We start from the raw sequence: 15,495 nt of genomic DNA on the forward strand, positions 1-15,495 counted from the left end.
TTGCCTTGCACGCGGCCGATCAGGATTAGATCCTCGGCATCCAGAGGGTGCCCCCAGCACAGCCAGGAGTGATTCCTGAGTGCAGAGCCAGCTGGACGGAGCTCCCAAAACCAATCAACCAACAAAACCCTCGAGGGGCTGGAGCGGTAGGACAGCTGGCAGGGGGCCTGCCTTGTACCTTTGCACATCACTGACTGCGATTCTATCCCCGACACCACATATGAGAACACCAGAAGTGATCCCTGAGCACAGAGACAGGAGTCATCCCCAAGCACTGCCAGGTGTGGACGCCCCCTTCTCCCTCCCCCCCAAAAAAGAAAAGTGAATCCTGGGGCCAGAAATAGTACCCATACGGTTTAAGTACCCATAGGGATTAAGATGCTTGTCTGGCAGGGGCTGACCCGGATTCAGGCGGCACTCTGTGTTCCACGGGGCACTGCCAGCGTGGCCCCATAATCCCCAGCACAGAGGGACTCAGCTGCACCCCAGCCACAGTCGACCATTGGTCTGACAACTCTGTTGGGTGAGAATTGCCAGGTGGATCCCTGGGCATTCAGAGCTCAGTTTGGGGAGGTGCCTCCCTCAAAACAAAGTGAGTATTGTGTGCTTTATCTGCACCCCACTAAATGTCACTGTCACCCAGCTGGCCTGGCTTTGCCTTGTGTTCTGATCTCTACATGCATACTAGTGTTCATACAAAAATAGCTGGGTGCCTCAGACATGGCACAGGGCCTTAAGCACTCCCCTTGCATGTGAAGGCCAGCCCAGCTTTGCTTCCTGACATGGTGTTAGGTGCGTGGAGTACCACCCAAGGAACTTTTGAGCACAGAGCTGAGAGCAGTACCCAAGCACTGTCATTTGCATTTAAGGCCAGAGAGATAGCCCAGTGGTCTGAGTGCGTGCTTCGCATGGTTCCACCCACTGCTAGAACGTTCTTGTTTGTTTTTGTTGGATCACATCTGCTAGTGCTCAGAAGTCTACTCCCACCTCAGTCCTCAGGGGTCACTCCCGGAAGTGCTGGGGAACATGTGATACCAGGGGTTGAACCTGGACCTCCCGCATGCCACGCGAGTGCTTTAGACGTTGGAACATATCCCTGGCCCTAATGTAATATTTTTGCTCTCTGTAAAATATCGTCAACAATTTTCACTCTACATGCACTTACTGGACAACTGTTTCCTCTTCCTTTACACAATTGCATATTGTCTGGACCCTGGTTTATGCAATCTGTTTCAAATTCAAGGACCTTTGTGGCCCAGGGGTTGGAGCAATAGCACAATGGGTAGGGCGTTTGCCTTGCACACGACCAGCCAGGGTTCAATTCCCAGCATCCCATGGTCCCCTGAGCACCTCCAGGAGTAATTCCTGAGTGCAGAGCCAGGAGTAACCCTTGAGCATTGCCGGGTGTGACCCAAAAAGAAAAATATAAGAACCTTTGGGGCCCAGAGAGACAACTGGGCGGAGGAGGGGGGAGGGAGGGGGCTGAACAAGTGCTTTGCATGCAGGAGATCTGAGTTTGATGCCAGCACTGCTGGGAGCCAGCCTGAACAGGGAGCTGGCGGGGTGGAGTCGGGGGAGACCCCTGGCAATGGCCCCAAAGCCACAGACACAAAAATCAAAGGGAAAAAATTACGATAATTTTAACTGTCATTAGGGTGAAGTTCCTGGCCTGTTCATGAATGTATTGAATGCTTGTAATTTGTTTAATTGTAATTTTTATAATTACATTAAGTAATTAACTACATAAATGTAATTTATGCTAGAAACCCAGGTAGTTGAGGACAAAGCCCCCCCACAAAAACTAAACAAACCGGCCTGGTGAGATAATACAATGGGTAGGTGCTTGCCTTGCACGGGGCAGACCCAAGTTCAATCTCAGCTTCCTATACGGACCCACAAGTCTACCAGAAGTAATTCCTGAGTGCAGAAGCAGGGGTAACTCTGAGCGCTGCCAGGTGTGGTCCCAAAACAACAACAACAAAAATCTTTTGTTTCTCATTTTATTTTCCCCTTACTCCTTATATAAACACTGTTTCTATAAAGGTTTACAAAGTTGTTTGTGATGATTTGTTACAGACATTCAATATTCCAACACCAACATTGCACCTTCGCACCACCATTATCTCCAATTTTCCCAACCACCTCTTAAACTGCCCCCATAGCAAGCCCTCAATAATTTATTTTATAATAAATTACAAATTTAGCGAATTATAAATAATTCACTAAAAGAATGGTCAAAAATGTTTCCTTAGAAGAAGGTTAGAATAGATTGTTGTATTTCACCATGGAGCCATTAAATCTTTGTATAAGAGATTACTAAGATGTTATTACAGGTTAAGCCTTCTCTATTTATATTTTTTAAATTGAGATTGGTTGCCTTCTACGTTACATCCCATCCAATCTGGTGGTCCCATCCAATCCTGGTTTATCAGTGATGAAGAATTTGAAATATTACTCACTGTGAAAATGGCCATATGTTCCAGGAAGTCCAAAATTTTTAATGGGGTAACACAGCTGAAGTTGAATTTTTAATTGGGTTGCAGCTTTGGGGTATGCGTATGACTGCCAGGGTGTCCAGAAGAACAAAAAGATGGGGAGAAGTAGCCCATCCCTGACTCCATGAAAGTCTGGAGATTTCAGTTACAAAACCCACATACCTGAGACTTCCAGCAGATTAATTTCTGGAAGAAGCTCGTCCTTGGCAGTGGGATCTAGCTGGGAGCATGGGAGAGACTGTGGAGTGAGGAGGATTCCCACTGCGGACAACAAAAATCTAGACAAACAAACACGCAAATTTTCTTCTTAAAGGAGCAGATTCTAGTGGGTGAAGACTGAGTATAAAAATAAGCACATATGGGGCCGGAGCGATAGCACAGCGGGTAGGGCGTTTGCCTTGCACGCGGCTGACCCGGGTTCGATCCCCGGCATCCCATATGGTCCCCCAAGCACCGCCAGGAGTAATTCCTGAGTGCAGAGCCAGGAGTAACCCCTGAGCATCGCTGGGTGTGACCCAAAAAGCAAAAAAATAAATAAATAAATAAATAAATAAAAATAAGCACATATGGGGGCTGGAGAGATAGCACAGCGGGTAGGGCGTTTGCCTTGCACGTGGCCGACCCGGGTTCAAATCCCAGCATCCCATATGGTCCCCTGAGCACCGCCAGGGGTAATTCCTGAGTGCAAAGCCAGGAGTAACCCCTGTGCATCGCCAGGTGTGACCCAAAAAGCAAAAAAAAAAAAAAAAAAAAAAAATAAGCACATAAGTTTATTGCAAAAACAAGCTACTTTGTTGCGTTTTGCTTTGTTGCTTTTTGAATGGTGAATCCAAGCCTCAACTCACATCTGCCTCTCTTCCCAAGCCAGGAATGCCAACCCCATTCCACCTCTAGTCTCTTGGAGGCACGTGAATCCACAAACTGCCTCCTGCCCCCCCCCCCCCCCCCCCCCCCCCCCCGTGTTTCACTCTCAGATCCAGTCCTTTATGCCTCTAAGAGAAACTCTGTATTTTTCTTTTTTGGGTCACACCCAGCATTGTACAAGGGTTACTCCTGGCTCATGCACTCAGGAATTACTCCTGGCAGTGCTCAGGGGACCCCATATGAGATGCTAGGGATTGAACCCGGGTTGGCTGCATACAAGGCAAATGCCCTCTGGGCTATCGCTCCAGCCCCAAGAGATACTCATTTTTAAGAAGAAATACTGGGACTGGAGATCACACAGCCGACACCGGTTCAAATCCTGGCATCATATACAGTCCCCTGAGCACTGCAAGGAGTGATCCCTGAGCTCAGAGCCAGAAATAGGACTTGAGTACCCCTGGGTATGGCCCCCAAACTAAAAATTTATTAAGTAAAATTAAAAAGAAATACTCTTTTTTTTCTTTATACGAACTTGGGGCTTCACCCAGCTCTGTGTTCAGGGGGTCTGTCCGCCAATGCTGGGAGGCCTCTGCAGTGCTGGGAATTGAACCCAGGCTTCCTGGATACCAGTGTGCATGCCAGCCTATGGAATATGCTCTCCAGTCCTTAATAAGTACTCTTTCAGGAACTGGAGGGTAGTACAGTGGGTAGGGCCCTTGTTTTGCACTTGGCCAACTGGGGTCAACCTCTGCATCCCATATGGTCCCCTAGGCACTGCAAGGAATAATTATTGAGTGCAGAACCAGGAGTAAACCCTGAGCATCATCAGCTGTGGCCAAGAAAGAAAGGAAGAAGGAAGAAAGAAAGAAAGAAAGAAAGAAAGAAAGAAAGAAAGAAAGAAAGAAAGAAAGAAAGAAAGAAAGAAAGAAAGAAAGAAAGAAAGAAAGAAAGAAAGAAGAAAGAGAGAAAGAGAGAGAGAAAGAAAAAGAAAGAAAGAAAGAAAGAAAGAAAGAAAGAAAGAAAGAAAGAAAGAAAGAAAGAAAGAAGAAAGAGAAAGAGAGAGAGAAAGAAAAAGAAAGAAAGAAAGAGAGAAAGAAAGAAAAAGAAAGAAAGAAAGAGAGAGAGAGAAAGAAAGAAAGAAAGAAAGAAAGAAAGAAAGAAAGAAAGAAAGAAAGAAAGAAAGAAAGAAAGAAAGAAAGAAAGGAAGGAAGGAAGGAAGGAAGGAAGGAAGAAAGAAAAGAAAGGAAGGAAGGAGAAAGAAAGAAAGAAAGAAAGAAAGAAAGAAAGAAAGAAAGAAAGAAAGAAAGAAAGAAAGAAAGAAAGAAAGAAAGAAAGGGAGAAGGAGAAGAAGGGAAGGAAGGAGGGATGAAGGGAGAGAGGGAGGGAGGGAGGGAGGAAGGAAGGAAGGTAGGAAAAAAGGAAGGAAGGAAAAAAGGAAGGAAATAGGAAATGCTTTTTCATCTAGGAACTGGCAGTCTGGGGTAAAAAAAAAAAGATTCCTTGACAAATATAGAATCATACGCAAAATGTGCACTGACAAAAAGGAACAGGGTTTCATGAAAATCCTAGCGGGACTGGAGCGATAACACAGCGGGTAGGGCGTTTGCCTTGCACACGGCCAACCTGGGTTCGAATCCCAGCATCCCATATGGTCCCCTGAGCACTGCCAAGGGTAATTCCTGAATGCAGAGCCAGGAGTAACCCCTGTGCATCTCTGGGTGTGACCCAAAAAGCAAAAAAAAAAAAAAAGAAAGAAAAGAAAAGAAAAGAAAATCCTTCTAGGACATTTTGTTCCAGGAAGTGACAATGAACTGAACTGTCTCTCTCTTATGTTGGGCATTACGGTTTGCAATACACATACAGAAAGCTTATCGTGCATCTCCCTTTACCTACTTTCAACACTCAGTTCTTGTCCAGAGGGACCATTTCCAACTATTATTCTCACACTGGAAGATCAGCAAACTTTAAACTGGAAGGGACTATAAGGAATCTGTGGAGTATATCATGTTGCAAAACAGCACCTGCTAAGGTCCTGAGTCAGCGAGAGGGGAATGGATGGAGCTCAGAGCCCAGAGGTTGGCTGGCACCTTAGAACCAGACAACAATCTTAGATATAATGGTGAGTTTGACTTTACCCTGCCCACAATGGTGAGTCAATCAGGGAACTGTCACAGTAAGATTTGTATTTTCAAATCTGAGGCCAAAGTGAGAGAACAGCAGGCACGGTGCTTGTCTTACAGGCCGCTGACTCCGGTTCAGTCTCTGGCATTTCATAAGGTACCCCAAGCACCACCATGAGTGATTCTTGAGTGCAGAGACAGGAATAACTCCTGAGGATTGTCAGATATGACCCTGAAATACAGACAAAAAAAAATCAAAATATCGATCTGGCTGCCAAATGAAGGACAGATTTTATTTTATTTTATTTTTTTTTTAATTTATTTATTTTTAATTAGAGAATCACCGTGAGGGTACAGTTACAGATTTATACACTTTTGTGCTTATACTTCCCTCATACAAAGTTTGGAACCCATCCCTTCACCAGTGCCCATTCTCCACCACCCGTAAACCCAGTGTCCCTCCCACCCTCCCCAATCCCATCTCCCCCCCACCCCACCCTGCCACTGTGGCAAGGCATTCCCTTCTGTTTTCTCTCTCTAATTAGCTGTTGTGGTTTGCAATAAAGGTGTTGAGTGGCCGCTGTGCTCAGTCTCTAGCCCTCATTCAGCCCGCAACTCCCTTCCCCCACATGGCCTTCGACTACAATGTAGTTGGTGATTGCTTCTCTGAGTTGACCTTTCCCCGGAACGTGAGGCCAGCCTCGAAGCCATGGGGTCAACCTCCTGGTACTTATTTCTACAGTTCTTGGGTGTTAGTCTCCCACTCTGTTATTCTATATACCATAGATGAGTGCAATCTTTCTATGTCTGTCTCTCTCTTTCTGACTCATTTCACTCAGCATGAAACTTTTCATGCCCATCCACTTGACTACAAAATTCTTGACCTCCTTTTTTCTAACAGCTGCATAGTATTCCATTGTATAGATGTACCAAAGTTTCCTCAACCAGTCGTCCGTTCTGGGGCATTCGGGTTTTTTCCAGATTCTGGCTATTGTAAACAGTGCTGCGATGAACATACATGTGCAGATGTTGTTTCGATTGTACTTTTTTGCCTCTCTGGGATATATTCCCAGCAGTGGTATTGCTGGGTCAAATGGGAATTCAATATCTAATTTTTTGAGAGTCGTCCATATTGTTTTCCAGAAGGGCTGAACCAGTCGGCATTCCCACCAGCAGTGAAGAAGGGTCCCTTTCTCCCCACATCCTCTCCAACAGCGGTTGCTTTTGTTCTTTTGGATGTGTGCTAGTCTCTGTGGTGTGAGGTGGTATCTCAAAGTTGTTTTGATCTGCATCTCTCTGATGATTAGTGATGCAGAGCACTTTTTCATGTGCCTTTTGGCCATTCGTATTTCTTCCTTGGTAAAGTTTCTGTTCATTTCTTCGCCCCATTTTTTGATGGGGTTGGATGTTTTCTTCTTGTAGAGTTCAACCAGTGCTTTATATACCATTGATATCAACCCCTTATCTGATGGGTATTGTGTAAATATCCTTTCCCATTCTGTGGATAGTCTTTGGATTCTGGTCACTGTATCTCTTGCGGTGCAGAAGCTTTTTAGTTTAATGTAGTCCCATTTGTTGATCTCTGTTTTTACTAGATTGCTTAGTTCCGTGTCACGTTTGAAGATACCTTTATCTTCAATATAGTGGAGGGTTTCGCCGACCTTGTCTTCAATGTACCTTATGGTTTGTGGTCTAATGTTGAGGTCTTTAATCCATTTTGATCTGACTTTTGTGCATGGTGTCAGGTCAAGGTCTAAACCCATTTTTTTGCATGTGGTTGTCCAGTTGTGCCAGCACCATTTGTTAAAGAGGCTTTCCTTGCTCCACTTCACATCTCTTGCTCCCTTATCAAAGATTAGATGGTCATACATTTGGGGTTGTGTGTAGGGATATTCCACCCTGTTCCATTGGTCTACGGCTCTGCCTTTGTTCCAGTACCATGCTGTTTTAATTGTTACTGCTTTGTAGTAAAGTTTGAGGTTGGGGATGGTGATGCCTCCCATCATCTTTTTCCCAAGAATTGTTTTAGCTAGAAGGACAGATTTTAAAGAGCTGTGGGGACAGGAGGGAACCACTGCTAGTGTTTGAATAAGAGATGATGGTGACAAGGATACAGACATTGGGAGGAAGAGATGGCAGCAGTGACAGAATTATGCAACCTTCGTGATAGAGAGAGTTGAGGTCATGTAGAGGAATATGAGTGAGTGGGGACGACTTTGGGACTCTTGTCCCATGGACGGTGGCACAGTTCATTGAGGAAGATGATTGGATATGATCAGAAACTTGGGAGAGTGTGAAATCTCTTGTATTCTAATGCTAGTCCTTACTTTGCTGTGACTCTTGACAGCAATTTTGACAAAAACCTAACCTTCAGGGGCTGGAGCGATAGCACAGCGGGTAGGGAGTTTGCCTTGCACGCGGCCAACCCGGGTTTCATTCCCAGCATCCCATATGGTCCCCCAAGCACTGCCAGTAGAAATTGCTGAGTGCATGAGCCAGGAGTAACCCCTGTGCATTGCCAGGTGCAAAAGCAAAGAAGAAAAACCCAACTAACTTTCATCTATGCCCAAGCCTACCCGCCAAATACAATCTCAACCTCAACCTGGAGCCCAAACCTAGATCCAAGTTCCTGGCCCCAAATACCTACTCAGGACCAACACCTCAATCCCTGTTTCTTGACCTGAACCCCTTCCTGGGAGACACTACTGTGATCCAAATACAACTGTCCTCTGGCCTCCGTCCCAAACCTAAACATACTCAGAGATGCACCGGAACATTCTCTCCATACTCTCTTCTTCACCCTATCCCCGACTCTAGCACAGCTCTGGACCTGGCCCTATTCTCCCCTCCAACTCAGCATCATTTCTTTTTTTTTTTTCTTTTTTTTCTTTTTGGGTCACACCCAGCGATGCTCAGGGGTTACTCCTGGCTCTGCACTCAGGAATTACTCCTGGCGGTGCTTGGGGGACCATATGGGATGCCGGGGACTGAACCCGGGTCGGCCGCATGCAAGGCAAACGCCCTACCCGCTGTGCTATCGCTCCGGCCCTCAGCATCATTTCTATCACCAACACTTTTCCTTGCCCCACCAACTGCCAACATAGAACAAGGATCCCTTGTGGACTAAAGTCAAGCTAAATTCCCAAACCTTTGAAACACTTTCAAATTCAAAATCAAATTCAAAATTAGACCCCAGGCTAGGGAAGTGGAAAGCACGTGAGACTGGAGTCCCCACCCCACCCTTGCAAGCAGATTGAAAATAACAGGGGCTGGAGCTATAGCGCATCGGGGAGGGCGTTTGCCTTGCACGCCGCCAACCGGGGTTCGATTCCCAGCATCCCATATGGTGTCCCGAGCATTGCCAGGAGTAATTCCTGAGTGAAGAGCCAGGAGTAACTTCTGTGCATTGCTGGGTGTGACCCAAAAAGCCTAAAATAAATAAATAAATAAATAAATAACATACTAGGGCTGGAAACTTAGTACAGTGGGTAAGGCTCTTGCCTTGCAAACAGCCAACCTGGGTTCCATCTCTGGCACCCCATGTGGTCCCCTGAGCCCTCATTCCTGAGCACAGAGCCAGGAGTAAGTCCTTGAGCACTACTGGGTGTCATCAAAACAAAATAAAACAAGAAAATAATAACCAACCAACCAATATTCCTGGCCCCACTTATTCTCCATTCTGACTCAAGTCATTTAAGTTGTCCTGACCTGAGCTCTCGACAAACTCCAGACCACTTGGTTCCATTCCTCCCTGCCACCTCACCAGAATGTCTCCTGCTGTGCTGGGCCCAGCGGGCTTTCTGTGGCTTGAATGATTTTATCTGATTCCGTGCTGAACACTGGTCTTCACCAGCAGAGGGAATCCGGTGTGTCAGTGGTCACTGGTGTTATTTTTAGCACCAAGCCCAGACTAGGAACACAGGAGGTGCTTAAATACTAGTTTGCAAAACACTGGTGTCCATAGACCTGCCAGCTTTTGAGTCGGTCCTTTCTCTCCCATCCCTGAGCCTCTCAGCCTCAGGTAAGACGGAACTTGACTTCCAAGTCAGACCAACCCCCAGGTGAATGTTGGTTACCTTCCGTGATTTCGGGTAAGTGACCATTTTTTGTGGACTTCATTTTGTCTCTCTCTTAAGTGAGGGAGGGAAATCGCTACTTCTGAAGGTGGATGGGAGCGTTCGACAAAATTGCCAACAGGAACAGGCTGAGCACCCAGAAGACAGTGAACACGGTTCGTTCCCTTACCCCAGTGTCCAGCGTCCGTCCCCTCGTTCCCGTTCCTTGGTGAGTGTACGTGAGGACGCCCCATTTGATTGATGAGAAAAGGGACTTCCAATAAGATTAGACCACCCGAGAGAAGGTGTGCACGCACGAGTCAGAGGATCAGCATTCGGGGGTGACGCCCCATTCCCACCTCCCTCCCCCACATGCCGGGAAGGGCATTTACCCACCACAGCTTCACATGCCTCTGGACTCTTGTCTGGCTCAGAACAGGGTTGGGAATTCGGCAGACCCTGTGTCGGTGGGACCCTGAATCCCAACCCTTCCATGCCCTTAGGGCTTCTCCCCGGGACCTGCCCTGAAGTCCCACCCAGACACCAGGCTCATCGTTCTCTCATCCTCAGACCTGTGCTCTAAACTAATCCTGGTGACTCACCATCCTACTCATGATCTCACCTGAGAACTGGCATCTCGCTCTGGGCCAGGTGTGCCTTGCCCTGTGGGAGCCTGGACACTCTGAAACCTCCTGATTCAGCCTTTGGGTTCTGAAGGCCCATTGTCTCCCACCTCCGGGTCCCCTTCTGTCGCCTTTCCTGTACAGCTCACTCCTTCTCTGGGGGAAGCTGCCCCGCTGTCTCCTCTGGTTCTGCAGAGCTAGTTCTCCAGACCTACTCACTCACCCTCCATTCCTGGGAACAGGCACGTGACCAGGGCCAAGCCAACAAGAGTTTGGCATCAGTGACTGATCCAAAGGGTGTGGTTAGCTCAAGGTGCACCAATCGACCTTCTGTCCTGGGATTAATATCCAGGTGCAGGAGAAAGCAGATCTTTGTCTCTGCGGGGTCAGCCTTCCGGGCCTCTCAGGGCTACTCAGTTCCCTCCCTGAGAAGTGATCTGACTCCAGACTAATGTTAGCGTGAGGTCCACAGGAGAAGGAACAAGACGAGCCAAAGAAATGGGCAAGAGACAAAGATAACTCAGGGAGAGAAGGCGGCGGAGGGAAACAGAGAGAGCTAATGGCTTAAGTCACGAGCTGAGTGTTTGAGATTCTGCTATCATTTCTTCTGAGATCTCAAAGCACTGCCACCAACTTCTTTTTTTTTTCTTTTTGGGTCACACCTGGCGGTGCTCAGGGGTCACTCCTGGCTTTGCACTCAGGAATTACTCCTGGAGGTGCTCGGGGGACTATATGGGATGCTGCGAATCGAATCTGGGTCAGCCGCGTGCAAGGCAAGCGCCCTCCCCACTGTACTATCGCTCTGACTCCGCCAGCAACTTCTTGACCACCTCAGCCAACCAATTCCCTCTTCTGCATAAGCCAGATTGAAGTAGACTCTGATGCCTGTGCCCACAAACTCCCTAAGTGGGTCAGCCCTGACTTTTACTCTTTCCCGGTGCTCTGGTCTCCCGCCAGGCCATAGAGCCCAGATGAGTTTCAGATCTGACCTCAGATGAGTCTCTTCTCCTCAACCCTAGTCACCTATTCTTTTTAGCTATTGTCTGTTTGTTGCTTGTTTGGGGGACACACCCAGCAGTGCTCAGGGCTCACACCTGGCTCTGCTCTCAGGGATCCCTCAGGGGAGTCTCTGGGGAGCCAGGGATCAAACCCAGGTCGGTTGAATTCAAAGCATGGGCCATACCTGTGGTACTCTCATTCTGGCCTATCCTTTTCTAATATTTTATTTTATTTTTGATTTGGGGCCCACTCAGGGCTGACTCCTGACTCTGCATTTCGGGATCACTCCTTTGGGCCTGGGGGACCATATGGGGTGCCAGGGATCTAACGCAGGTGGGCCACAAGCAAGGTAAATGCCTTCCTTACCCTCTGTGCTATCTCTCTGGCATCATCTTTTTTTTTTTTAATTATAAATCAATCTTCAGTTCCTCTCTGGTTTGTCTCACTTTGGTGACAGTTAACCATCACTTAGACATTAGATGGAATTAGGAACTGTTTTAAATTCTTTGTGCTGTGACAATGTCAGATAGTTACTACTTTACAAAAGGTAGAGCAGAGTTGGGCAAATTCATTAAGGATTTTGTATTTGTGTTTTTTTTTTCCAAACTCATTGTAAGGATTTTGGGGTTTCTGAACCAAGCAACAAAACTTAGGGTGTTTTGTCAGTACTTACATAACAAGAGAGAAAATTAAACATCCACTAATTTTGGTTGAATAAAGTTCAAAGCAATGATTTTGTAGGAATTTTTGTCAAACAATCCTGGAAGGGAGAAGAATGCATGGTCCTGGAGGGTAACGTCTGGCTCTGCTGTTATTATTTTATTTTTGGGTCACACCCAGCAATGCTCTGGGGTGACTCCTGGCTCTGCACTCAGAGATATCTTCTGGCAGTAATCGGGGGACCATATGGGATGTTGGGGATTGAACCTGGGTTGGCCGCATGCAAGGTAAGCCCCCTCACCACTGTACTGTCACTCCAGCTCACATCTGGCTTAATAAGGGTGAAAAATTAGAGTATCTTGGTCTTCCAGTCAAACAATAAAAATTCTTTTTAGGGGCTGAAGAGATAGCGCAGCGGGGAGGGTGTTTGCCTTGCATGTGGTCAATCTGGATTGAGTCCTGGCATCTTTTATGTTCCCCTGAGCACCGCCAAGTGTCATCCCTGAGCATAGAGACAGGAGTAAGCCCTGAGTACAACTGGATTAGCCCCCTACACTGTAGCACTGTAGCACTGTCATCCCATTGTTCATCGATTTGCTCGAGCGAGCACCAGTAAGATCTCCATTGTGAGACTTGTTGTTACTGTTTTTGGCATATCGAATACACTACGGGTAGCTTGCCAGGATCTGCCGTGCAGGCGGGATACTCTCTGTAGCTTGCTGGGCTCTCCAGGAATCAAACCCAGGTCAGCTGCATGCAAAGCAAATGCCCTACCCGCTGTGCTATTGCTCCATCTTTTGTGGCCCCCAACACAAAATAAAAAAATAAATAGTTCTGCAACGGGATGACAGTGACACCGTGATACAGTGAAATAGTTCTGCCAGCTGTTTTTGCATCTCCTCTTCTGAAATCTGGGCTGCCTTCCTTCAACACACTCTGTGGACATTATGTCTCCACAAACTGAAGGTATGTGGAAACCCTGTACATAGAAAGTATGTTGGTGCCATTTTCTCAACTGCATGTTCTTGCTTTCTGTCTCCGCGTCACACTTAATGATGGTACACCTATTGTTTTCTTAGACACAGTGTGCTATTGCACACTTAACAGGCTGCAGTATGGTGAAAACAACTTTTATACGCACTGGAACCCCTCAGAGTCCTATGACTTGCTGTATTGTGGTATTAGAATGTGAAACCAAGCCTGCAATTATCTTCAAGGTGTGCCTGTATATAATGAAATGCTTAAGAATGAAATGACGACTGGACCCAGAGAGCTAGTGCAGTGGGTAAGCCATTTGCCTTCCACGTGGCTGACCCAGGTTTGATCCCCAGCACCCCATCTGGTCCCCTGAGCACCAGCAGATCCCTGAGTGATCCCTGAGTGCAGAACTAGGTGTGGTCCCCCAAAGCAAAAAATAAGATAATAATAAGAGAATGAAATGATGGCTGAGGCTTGCTTCCATGTCTTGTAGTGTTAGCAAGAGTGAACAAACACCAGTGCACAGCCAGGCGTGGTTTTGCACTATGAATTAAGTGAGGTAGTGGTCTGTGGAGGTTCCATTCCACGAGTCAATTTTATACCTATAGTTGGAATTTTTCCCATAGCAAAACCAGAACAAAGTAATGCTTCTGGGTGAGCTAACCCTGGGGTTGCCTCTCCAGAACTGCATCCCTGATACAGGGGTTTGGTATCAGGATGAAAGACGTCTGGACAATTTCTGGTGCTAGGGGACACTCACAGAGGATGTAGGTGAGGTAGACCCGACCCGCGAGGTGATACAGGCACCTCATGCACACACACCCCTCCCTTGTGCAGAACAGTTGCCAGAACTGCCTGTTTCATCATGCATGAAGCTCAAAAGCCACTGGCTGCCCAGGGTTGGTCACTTGAACAGAATGCAGGCAAACCACTGGGCATGCAGTATCCTAGAAAACAGTCTAAGGAGGAAAGCTGAGATTGATCAATTGATTCCTTTGTTTGGGGCCACCTGCTCTGCCTTACTCCTGACTCTGTTCAGGAATCACTCTGGACAGGGTTCAGGGGACCATATAGGATGCAGGGAATCAAATCAGGGCTGGCTACATGCAAAGCAAGCGCTTACCTCATGTACTAAATCTCCAACCTTACTTATTTGTTTTTGAGGTGCCATGATTTGCAGTAGTGCTATTGGTGTCTAGTGTGCCATGTGATGGTACTGCACCCACAGTCCAAGTGCCAAATTCTTTCACCACTGTCCTTTGATCCCTTCTCATCTGCTTCTCTCCCACTACTCACCCCCCCAACACTTCAGCTGTTGTCAGAAGATCTCTCAGATATGACAAGATCATCCTGCATTTGTCTTTTTTTCTGATTTATTTCATTTAACATAGAACCACCTAATATGATTCATGTTGTAGCACAATGCGAGATTTCATCTTTTCTTAAAGCCGAGAGTATTTCACTGTGTATATAGTCCAAAATTTCTTTTTCCACTTAACTATGTCAGACAGTTGGTGGCTTCCAAGTCTTTACTATTATAAACAGCACTGCAATGAACATACATGTTTTCAAATTAGTGGATCATAAGTATTATTTTATTATTATCATTATTGTTGTTATTATTATGGCTTTGGGGCCATACAAGGTGGTGCTCAGTGGCCATTCCTTGCCCTGTGTTTGGGGTCACTCTGAATGGGACTTGTGGGATCAAGTGGTAGCCAGGATTGAGCCCTGGCCTCATGCACGCAGAGTGTGCCCCATCTGTTGATCTATCTCTTCAGCTCTACTTTTAATTGTTTTGCTTGGAGGCCATACCTGGGAGAACTCAGGGGCTATTTCAGTGGGCCTCCTGCTTGCAAAATATGTATTCCAGCCTGTTAAACTACCTCTTCGGCACAATAGTTTGGGGGCAACTCCTGGAGGTTCTCAGAGCCTCTCCTCAGAGAGAGGCTCTGTGCTGGGTGGAGGCTTGGGGGGGGTTACTCTTGGCTATACTTGGGGAACTATTCAGTGCCAGGGCTTGAACCCAGACCTCCTGCAGGCAAAGCCTGTGTTCAGCCCATTGAGCTATCTCCCTGCCCCTATTTATGAATTTTTTAAATATGAATTTGCGTGTCATCCTTGAGCATGGGTGAGATTAGAATGATGAAGTATGCACCATGCTAATCTCTCTGTATCGCTCCAATTTTAGTATATATGCTGCCAAAGCGAGCATTCTGGTCGCTATTTTAAATTTTTTTTTTAATTTTTGGGCCACATCCAACAAAGATACTTTTGCCTTTGCACTCAGGAGTTAACTGGCAGCTTTTGAGGAACCCTATGGGATACTGGGAATTGAACTTGGATTGGCTGCATACAAAACAAATGCCTTTCCTGCTGTACTATTGATCCATTTAAAATTTTTTGAGACATCTTCAGACTTTGTTGTTGTTGTTTGTTTGGTCTTTTGTTTTTGTTTTTGGCTTTTTGGGTCACACCTGGCAATGCTCAGGGGTTACTCCTGGCTCTGCACTAAAAACTTACTCCTGACAGTGCTTAGAAGACCACGTGGAACGCCAGAGATCGAACCCGGGTTGGCTGTGTGCAAGGCAAACACCCTGCCCTGTGTGCTATCTCTCCAGCCTCCCTCCTGTTTTTCATAGACCAGTTCACAATTCCACGAACAGTGAATCGTGAATCAACACAGTACTAGAGTCTCTTT

The 15,495-nt window shown here is 46.6% G+C and overlaps 1 pseudogene; it reads right to left on the reverse strand.

Annotated features, from left to right (window-relative positions):
* Positions 1 to 14,881: 14,881 nt before the first annotated feature.
* Positions 14,882 to 15,009, reverse strand: LOC129406875 (U6 spliceosomal RNA; annotated as a pseudogene).
* Positions 15,010 to 15,495: the final 486 nt, after the last annotated feature.

This window comes from Sorex araneus, chromosome 8 (genome assembly GCF_027595985.1).
Source record: "Sorex araneus isolate mSorAra2 chromosome 8, mSorAra2.pri, whole genome shotgun sequence".
Classification (NCBI taxonomy): domain Eukaryota; kingdom Metazoa; phylum Chordata; class Mammalia; order Eulipotyphla; family Soricidae; genus Sorex; species Sorex araneus.